Source organism: Porites lutea, chromosome 4, assembly GCF_958299795.1.
Source record: "Porites lutea chromosome 4, jaPorLute2.1, whole genome shotgun sequence".
NCBI classification, from domain to species: Eukaryota; Metazoa; Cnidaria; class Anthozoa; order Scleractinia; family Poritidae; genus Porites; species Porites lutea.
Window position 1 is genome coordinate 13,779,041 of NC_133204.1, and position 10,880 is coordinate 13,789,920.

General features: G+C 39.4%; 1 pseudogene; it reads left to right on the plus strand.

The window, feature by feature from the left end:
• Window positions 1-251: 251 nt before the first annotated feature.
• LOC140934243 (uncharacterized) lies at window positions 252-3,919 on the plus strand (annotated as a pseudogene).
• The last annotated feature ends 6,961 nt before the right edge of the window (window positions 3,920-10,880 follow it).

The window sequence follows — 10,880 nt, forward strand, 5'->3', positions numbered from 1 at the left end:
AGTAAATGCTTGTTCCAGTACTACACAAGCTCCCCAGGCTCAACAAAGTAAAGATCCAAGCAAGGACAAGTCCTTTCAACTATGGACTGCAGAACAAGAGTTAAAGTTTTTGACAACAGCATTTGATTTGGCTGACACATGCTATACACAGTTACCACAAATGCAAAAATCGAACACCTCACACCCTTAGTTCCCAGGAGGTCAGTCGTCTGAATAAGGAGTCTGTTGATGGTTTTCAACATCCCTGGATGATGGACGATAACCTTACCTACTCCAGTAGTACTGGTGTGGACTGGCTCATACACGAAGAGGGGCAGGGAATGTTCTGTTTATTGTGCAGAAAACATGGCACATCAAATTACCAAAACAAAAGCAAGAAGTATAGCCTAGAGCCAGCAGTTAGGTTCAAACGAAAAGCAGTCGACGATCATGCAAATTCTCAACAACATGCAGCTGCTGTTACAGCAGAGCTTGTCAACAGAGTTTCGACACGAAGAAGTGAGAAAAATTCAAGATACTAGAGACGAAGTTTACTATAAAACCTTGCTGGCTATGTACCGGATTGCCAAGGAGGAGATCCCAAACAAGAAGTTCACGAGTCTTCTGGCAGTTCTTCAGCAACTAGGGCTTGAGGACATTAAGTATTTCAAGCATCGTTCAGCTGGTTCAATCAGAGAAATGTTTCTTCTCATTGGCAGTGTTTTGAACTCACAGTTATTAGATGATATATCAAGAGCCAGGTGCTTTGGACTCCTGACAGATGAAGTTTGTGATGTTTCTAACAAAGAGCAGCTTGTAACATTTGTGAAGTTTGTCCATCCCGAAACTGGCAAAGAAAAGACTGCATTCCTAGCCTCAAGCAGTCTGTTGGAGAATTCAAGCTCAGTAGATGCTAAAACAACATCAGATGCTCTCGTTGCACAAGTAGAAGATGCAGGGATCGATAAAAGGAAGCTTGCAAGTTTTTCCTCTGATAGAGCTTCAGTAATGACAGGAAAAAGAAATGGTGTGGCTTCCAGATTGCGAGCTGGTAGCAAGACCTTAATGAATGCGCACTGCATCTGCCATCGTTTGGCACTGGCATGTGGCGATGCCAATGAAACGATTTCCTACATCAAGTAAATACAGAAAGTTCTCCTCCAGGTGTGGTCTTTCTTTGACAACTCTGCTAAAAAAAGTACTGCTTATGCAAAAGCTGTCTTGGCTGTCAAACAGCTTAGTGTTAGCAACAGAGGAAAGAAAAAGCTAAGAAAGAAGGCATGCAGAAGTAAGTGGTTATCAACGGAAAAAGCAATAGGAGTTTACGAGGATTATGAATCATTGCTCTAAACACTTCCTGAGTATGGAGATGCAATTACTACAGCAAACAAGCAACTTAAAGTTTCTTGGCACAGTATACTTGCTGCAAGAAGTACTCCCTATTCTTGGCCACCTGAGCAAAACTTTCCCACAAGGGGAAGTTTGTTTAGCATCCATTGCTCCAGCGATAGAGTACACTGCTGATCATCTTGATGAAGTTGGTCAACAGCGTGAGCACTTGGCAAGATTGAAGGAAGATTTGTCCAAGAATGGGAGACTTCAGAGATACAAACTACCAATCATATCTCCTCACATGGAAGAACAGCTTAAGAATTTGACCATTTAATATGTAGATGCATGAAAAGAAAACATCGAAAATAGATTTGAGGGAAACCATAAAAGTCTTAACTGCTTTTAGGGTGTTTGACCCAACTGCTGTTCCCAAGAAAAACCGAGTTGGCTGTAAACAGTATGGCATAGCAGATGTTGACTTGCTGAGAGACTTCTTCTATCAAGACAGGGAGGACAAGGTCGCACTGAAAGAAGAGCTGTTATCTGAGTGAGCCAAGTTCAAGTACAACCTGCTAGGTATGCAAAGCCAGCTACCTGAGATGTCAAATTTCACAAAATTTCATCTTTCACATGAAATTTTCAGAGATTTACCTGTGTTTTCACAATTCTTGTGAAATATGACATTCATTTTCTCGGACTGCCATGAGAATTAAAATTACTCAATTTCCTGGTAGATTCCGTCTTAAACTCACTGAACTAAAAACACCTTTCTTCATCCTTGACAGAAATGGACCTTGTAGAATTTGCAGACTTGTTTGCACTCATTCCACTACTGATTGTATAAAAGAGTGTGCTTTTCATGGAAGGCATTGGAAAAAAAGATAAATCTGAGAGCTGAGCGTATGTTTACACGTTTACAAGGAAGCAGAGTTTAAGCTGAAAAAGTCACTGATCAACTTTGAAGATGACATCCCTCTTTTTAGTGATCAGTTCCCATAGGCGGGCACTATTTTCTGTATTTAATTTTTCTGTAGGTGTGACCAACTCATCCCAGTCCATTTAAAAAAAAATGAGTCTCTACTTCGGAGCGAAGTTTTCCCGCTCTGAGATGCCTCCAAACATACCTTAGGAACACGATGAAGCAAAATCAGTTAAACAGCTGCATGCTTGTTCACTGTCACAAGACATTGGCTGACACAATCACAAGTGAAAAAAGAACAAAGGAAGGGGCATTTTGGGAAGTTCAAGTTAACGTTGACTCGTTTGTTTAAAACAAGAAACATACATACAATGTACGAAGACAGTTGGATTGGGACATTTTTTTATCTGCACTCCCTTCCCCCACCCCCATGTGGAAGGCTATCCTTTGTAGTTTTTGTTGTCGGCACCATTGAATATTGCATCTGAGTGGTCCAAAATGAGGGTCTGGATGGGGGAGGGAGGGGGGGGGTAAATGTCAGTTGCCTGTTAACATTTTGGCCATTTGTAAGTTAACCCCATCCAGACCCTCCAAAATGTAAAGGACAGAGGCTGCCTTTTATTGCTTATTTGTAGTGGGACAGTTTATGCTGTCATATAAGAAGTAGAGAATACTAAAAACCAGTCTGAACTGCTCCTGGGAATCACACATGCGTAGCTTCTGTACCAGAATAGATTAGTCTGTCTCGTAGTGATTAAAGTGTTGTCTTCTCAGTTCTACTCATCAATTCCTTCTACAAAAGTGGTGGAGAATCCATTTCAAGTACAAATGCCTGCTACTATTGAAGAACTTCAAGGCGTCGCTGCCGGCCTCAGGGAAGTTGTCATAGGTTTAGTTAACACCATCCAACAATGTGCCCTGCTGCAAGCTCACACTACAGCTTCAACATCTCACGCGAACTCCGCCGATACTACTTCTGGTTCTAACAATCAACACCTGTCCACCTTACAATTGCCGACCTTACAACTACCAACCTTTCGCCAACATAAAACCGCGCAAGATGATACTGCCGAATTTTAGGAGCGTTTCCAAGAGCAAACATCTCACCTTCCCCCCAAAATTCGCCTGGCGCTCCTGGAACAACAGGTTGTCGGTGAGTGGCCGCGTTCAGTGTTATCTTTCTGCCGTGGCTCGGAAGGGTTTTCTGATAAAACCACCGAGGAGCAATTGAACTCTTTTATCTCAAGTTTATGGGATGAATGCCAGGAACCTCCGGATGCAAAATGTCGCCGATTGGCAGCTGAATTAAGTGCTATGAAACAAGATCCCTCTGAGACCGTGGACGAATTTGCATTCAAATACAAGAACACTATTCATCAACTTGATAAACTGGGCGAAAGCCTGACAAAATCTTGTCCCACGTATGTTACTTCTCAGTTTATTTCCAAGTTACAACCGCATCTTACCCAACACCTCGTTTTGCAAGCTTATCAGGTGACACAACTTGATAAAGCTGTCGAAGCCGCTCATCGCATCGAACATTCACTAATTGCTGCTGCAAGTAATAGGTCTTCTTTGCCCTTAACAACTGATTCCCCATCGCCATCTACAGTTTTTAATGGAGTTCCTCAGCCAACCACCTTGTTTTCATCTTCACGTCAATTTGTTAGCAAAAATAAGCAAAGTTAGTGTTGGATTTGCGGAAATAATCAACACAAAGCTCATGAATGCCCACAACGTTCAGCAGCACCAAAAAAGAAATCGCCTGAGGTCTGCAGAAATTTTAATAAGTTCCTCTCAGCAACTTGTGAGCAATCTAATAACAAGTGTTCAGCTGGCCAGCTTCACAAATGCTCAGAATGTCAAAAATGGGCTTGTAAAGCTATTCGTCATACGGAACAGCGAATGTAGTCCTTAGCCACAGGCCTACCAACCTCAAACGAACCAGCTGCTGAGAAAACAACCACCGAAAATAAAGAAAATGTTGTGTTTGGCCTACCAGCTGTTACAAACACTGCCGGAAAACTCAAAGAACGTCACATCCTTTGGACACCTGTTGTCTCTGCTGGGGAGAAACGTCCACTACCTCTTGAAAGTTGTTGCTCAGTTTCTCTTGTCAGTCGCTCTCATGCTGATTACGTTGCTTCCAAATGTCCACACGTTAAGTACCAGTCACTTGAAACACGTGTTACAGTTACTGTTGGGATGCAAAGTCTCAGTTAAAGTCTGTTGGCACTATGGAAATTCCCATACAGTGGAGAAATGATAGAGAAACAACCTTTCAGATGCTTGTAGTTCCACGTCTGTCCTGGCCTATCCTATTTGGAGAAAACCATTTGCACTCTACACAAGCCTTGGTGGATCATGGTGATCCCAGTATCCTCTTTCGTCATCCCAGCATGTCTTGCATGCCTGCTTCCTTGACAGTCCAATCAGAGGTGGCTTATACCAAAGGGACAACACCCATGCTGGAGTAACTTGTTTGCTCACAGGAGCCCCATCACCTGGTATTCATTTACAAGCTCCAAACTAAACCGTGGACTTAACTTTGTTTCTGTTTACCTCACCCTTGGTACATCATTGATGGCTGTTTCACCATCACACTTGCGGGTTGATGGTTAGGAAATTCAGCCTGGTGTTAAAGTTATAAGTGGTCCTTTTCACATGCCTGCTATCACAGATTAGCACCAACCTGTTGGGTCTTGCCACGTATCACTCTATACTCTCCCTCCAAAAACCTGGAGAAAAGTGTCAATGGATTCTACACCAGAATGCTATGAATGGCCCTGAATGTGCACTGGCAACAACATATTATGAACCAAGAGCTTTACAACCCACAGGAGAAGATTAAGATTAGCTGGCCATTGTGCTCATCACAATGAAGAGACTGCTTCCAAAGTGTTGTTTTGGAAACCCTAACAAGCTCACATAAACCAAGGTAGACCAAGAAGAAAAGACAAGACATCAGGGCCAACACTGGACTGGACAACACCAAAGAAATAAGAGATGCAATGCTCAATCAGGGTGTGTGGAGAGATGTTATTAGGACAGTTCAAATGATTCCTGCCCCAAGTAAGAACTACATGTAAATAATTCAAACACTCTTATTTTGTAAGGTACAATGAATTTAAAATCTTACTCCCCAAAGGAACACATTTGCAGACAAGATTGGTTGGTGATAAAGACAAGGGCGATATCCTGAGATGATACTGGTAAGATGCTCTTTAATCTAATTCAAATCCCTTCCAAAGTGACTCTGCAAGACTCAGGAACACAGGTGAATAACTCAATTCAGCTAATACAGCATTCAGATTCCCCGTGGTACACTACAAAACAATTTGAACATGGATACAAATACACTGAAGTGTTAGCTTTTAAACTGATACCCTGCATGCCTACAGGAGTGCCATACTGCAAAATCATTACATCTGTGTTACTGTGAAGTGCCTTAGAGAAATAAGATAAAACTTGAACACTGTGAATGAATGATCAGTGCACTTGAAGATAACATTAAAGATTATCAGTACACGTGAGAAAGAAGAATAGCAGAAACACTGACAGGACGTAATGATGTCAACAGCAAGAAATTTAAATCTTTCTATTTCCCACAGCTAACTAAGGGGGACAAGGAATGATCATTCCATCTTGTTCTGATGGGCTGCACTTCCTGTCAGCTCAAACATTTTAGAGCTCAAAAGGTGAAGCAAAGTACACAAGAGCATGGGCTCTACTACATTCAGCACAGTTAGCTTTACAAAGACAAAAGTTGATGTCACAGAGACACAAGAGACTGGTCTGCCATGTGAATTGTTCGTTTTTTTAGGGCGATTGCATTGAGGAAAGAGCAATGTCGCTTGTTTATATTAAAGTAGTTTATATCTACTACTCTTCAGAAAGAGTCACTCCTATATTCCTAAGCGAAAATTTGTTGGAACCATGATGCATTCAAGAATAGAATCGTTAACAAAATACCACATTTAAGAAAAAAAACGGATATGACAACGTTGCGAGCGACTCACCATGTTAGACCAACGCTTCAAAGTAGATATATCAGATTACTTTTAACCACAAACAGGCTAGGCTAGGTTATCTATGGCTAGGTTATCCTTTCCTAATTTCCTTACGTTTACTTATATTTAAATATTATTATTACTATACGGTTCTGTACATATGTAAACATTCAGTATGACTCTATTAATAATATGCATCACAACATCAACATTACCTAGATTATTATTTATGTTGTAATTTTTTTACTTATTCGCAGACATTATCACACATTGCTAAGAGACATGTTATTAACCATTTACAGCAAGAAGACTATATCTCAGCCTATTATTTTGATTTAGCTACTATTCAAAATATTTGCATTTTTCACTTCACAATATTACAAAGTTCTAATGTAATTCCTAAAATGATGGAAATTGACCCCATAAATATTTTATAAAATGAATTTCAGCAACTTCTTGCAGCATTATCATTACAATCTGTAACCTCTTGTATTGTATTATTTTAGTTCAATGAAAGATTTGACAAAGTTATCCACCACAAGCTTAGGGGTCTCTGCTGGTGTGAGGTCAAGTTAAATAGGGTAGGCTCACATGGAACGATGTTGCTTTGACACAACCAGAATCACTGAGTTTTCATTTTTCCTGCGAGGCTTTTTGGTGGCTGGGTTAGCATGGAGGGGGTTTAAAGCTATTGTTTTAGCGTCTCTTCTGGCTGTTCTCTTCTTCCTTTACATTTTAAGCAACAGCGTTTTAGCCTATGCATCAGCATTTTTTTTTGAAGCATGCAAAATTAGGTTTTAATGAGGAGACAACAACAGCCCATCAACCATGCCTTTGCCTGTTGATACTACATCCTTGAGTTTCAGCAGCAATTCTACCTCAGCACCTCAAGATAACTCAACAGCTTCTCAATCTAATCAAACTATGCCTCTTCCAGACAATGACCTCTTGGCAAAAACAATCTCAAGGGCTGGATGATAAATTACACTGGATCTTTGCAGCAACAAACTTGGACGGTGTGTTTTAGCGGCTGTTTTGGAGCTCAACGAATGCTTTTAGCCATAAATTTCAATGGTAAAAGTAACACAATATCAATATAAACCTGATATAATTTTTTGTCTGTTGCACATGGATTCATACCAGCTATTATCAATGTTACAATTTTATTTATTATCATCATTATTAATCTTAACTGTTTTGCACCTTTATCTTTCGAAATTTTTTTGACAAAAATTGTTCCAGTCAAGGAAAATAATCATAAGTCTTCCACTAGGAAAAAATGTCTATAGCGAACAGTGTTTGGCTTATTTGTTAGCATTGCTTAACACACATTTCAAAAATACCACTTTGTCTAAGGGAGTGGGCACAAACATATATCTGGTTTCTATCAACAGAGATGCTGAATTGCCCTCCATATCCACAGATTGCCACTATAGGGGCAAGCTAAAAAAGTGGGCAAGATGGCAGGCGTAATGTTACCAGCAGAACCAACTCAGGTCAGAGAAGGATAAACAAATTGTTTACATGTCTACTATTGTTGGGCATACAAACGAAGCACCAAGCAACTTACAGAAACCTAGAATTTGTGCCCTGAGCACAGCAACATGCATAAAATTAAGAATGTTACAGCAGGGAATCTACAGTACATCAACAACTGTTCATGACATGAGACATTTGGTGAAGAGGCATTTGGTGAAACAGCTGTTTTAGCTTAAAGTTTAATATTTTTTCGTTCTACATCTGTAGTGCTGCTAACATTGTATATAAAGATATGCAGTATGGTTTTGCGAAGTACGTTTAATCAGAGCCAACACCTACAAAAACCAACAAGGGTCACGCTAACCAGTAAAACTTTCATTGATCACATACACTGTAGTTTCAAATAACCCAAAACGAATCTCCTACACATACATGTACTACCATGTGCAGAACAAACAAAAGTGTCTAAGTCTAGCACATCAACAGGCCAAGCCCAAGCTCCTTGGTCTCCACCTTCATCAGCACCTGAAGTAGGAGGACAAAGTAAAGGCAACTGCCTAATTATGCTTTGCTACTTTTAGCAATACTCAGAAAGCTCAAACCCAAGCTTTGCAAAACCATTGTCCAGTCACCTGTGATATCGAAGCTGGTGAAAAACAACAACATAATTTATCATGTCCTCCCAGAATATCTCAAGAAACCAGGCAGCCACCAGTTTAGTAACAGGGAGATAAACTTCTGTATAATATGTTGTCTCTTGATTGATTATCAATGCAATAGCAAAGACAGTTGGGCTTACTTCAATTAGCACTCAGAACTCTTAACAGCCTCTTTTGGCCTGAGTATTTGAACTTAATTGTGCACCAACCAGTGGTATTCAAGTAGAAATCCTGCAAATAACAAATGCTTCCTGAGATCAGGCCACTATAACATTTTTAGTAGGGAAGCAAAGCCCTTTCTACTGTCTTAATAAAGCTAAGGCCCCAAGATTTCAGTATGTTAATCTGTCAAATTTGCAAGTCAGAAGTTTCCTCCTTGATTATTTATCTGGGCTAGTATTGAGTATAGTATAGTGTCTAGCATATAGTATATTGTATAGTTTTTGATGCATGGTTTGAATAAATATTGGTAAATGTAGAGCTACACTGTAGAGAAGTTACCAATGAACCATGATTATTACTAATTCTGTTATTAGCATTATTTTTTCTCGCAAAGCAACAGCTAGCTGTAAAGCCAATGAGTTAGCGAGACTTATTTTCTTGTCAGAATTCACATCATATGTAGCTCGCATGAGAATCGCTAAGAGAACTGTGACCCTGCTTTGGTCATGAATATCTCTTTCTTTCTATCCCTTGGGCATCTGCAGTTGCCTAACAACAAGCCAGCGTGTAAACAAAACTGTCATAAACTTGGCCCAGTTGCTTTGGTGGCCATTTCAGAGATCAAAAATGTTTAGGCATTAAATTTCACACAAAGCATAAACACAAAGAACAGGGCAGTTCAGACCAGGTAGCTTACCAACAAGCAGAAGCCAATGACCAACCAACCAATTATGTCAAAACTATTAGAGAGGCATGCCTGTGATTACTTGTGTAAGTTTCTGAGGGACAACGCTTTACTTCACAATTTCCAGTCTGGTTTTAGGAGAGATTTTTCTACTGAAACAGCACTAATACAGCTTATGGATCAGATTCTGTTTGATCTCAACACTGACAAAGTACTGGTCTTGTCTTTGTTGATTACAAAAAGGCATTTGACGTCATCGACCATAACTTGCTGTTATCAAAGCTTGAGCTGATAGGCATTGGAAAGGATTTTTTGCCATTATTTACTGATTACACAAGAGGTGGTAATCAATATGTAAATGTTGATGGATCTCATTCTAGTACAAGGGATATAACTAATTTCCCTGAGACTAAGATTACTAGATACAACTTAAGGAATAAATCTCCGGCAATGCCCGCCATTCACACGGACCATTTTAAGAATACATTCTTTAATAGAATTGTCTTTAAGTATAATGTAGCTTTGTAAAAAGTGTACTTTCTGTGTTCGATTTTTGTATTTGTTTCTATGTATATACTAATCTAATTTACAGGCATACTTTAGCCCATTAACATTGTTATATTTAAATGTAACATAAGATATGTAATTTTATCTTTTGAACAATAAAGACACTTTATTTATTTATTTATTATAACTGGGTGTACCACAGGGTAGCATCCTGGTTCCGGTACTGTTTCTTGTATTCATAAATGACCTTTCCTTGGCACTACAGAGCACCGTAGCAGACAAATCTGCTGATGATACTACGATTAGTTATTCCACTGATTACTGAGTAGCACCTCAGGCTACCAGTGATGTTCCCCAATCAGATTTGGATAGAAATCGCAGAAATGGTCAAATAACAACAAAGTGATTCTCAATAAAACGAAGACGAAAGCAATGCTCGCTACCAGTAAATGGATTGAGAAAAGAATGAATGACAAGCAAATGCCACTGAACTTAAACAAGAGAGCTCACAAAAACTCTTATAGGTGTCACAATTGATCACAAACTCTCTTTTGATGACCATATCGACAAACTCTGTAATAAGCTCTGCCAACAAATTGCCGTGCTGAGAAAGATTAAGCAAACAATGCTGTATGTCTCCACTATATGGTCTGCGTGCTCCACTGGGAATTTGCAGACCGTTTTTGTCTCCAGAAGCGAACTTGATGCCGACAGGTAAGCAAACAGTGTTGAACTATTTATAAAATTAAATGAGGGCAGCAAGATCATGGAATACAATACCAAATTCTTTAAAGAAGATTGAATTTGCACATAAATGTGCAGTCATAAAAAGGCCTCAACTGACTTTTATGTATGTTCTTAATTTTCTTTGTTGCAATTTTTATTATTTGATTACTTCCTACTTACAAATTTTTAGTTGCATTTTTAATTTACTTTAATTTCAGATTATTCTATGTATATTTTTAATATTGTAATTGTTAACTGTTGAATAATGAGGGCCGCAGGTTTGTCAGTTTACCGTTTAACGTTACCCTCTTTAAATAAAGTTGATGCATACATAAAACAAGTCGCCAATGGTGCAAAAGACAGCAAGAAAGTCCAAGAAAGGCAAAGCAGTGGTTGGACCTGCCCCCAGGGATGCTACTACC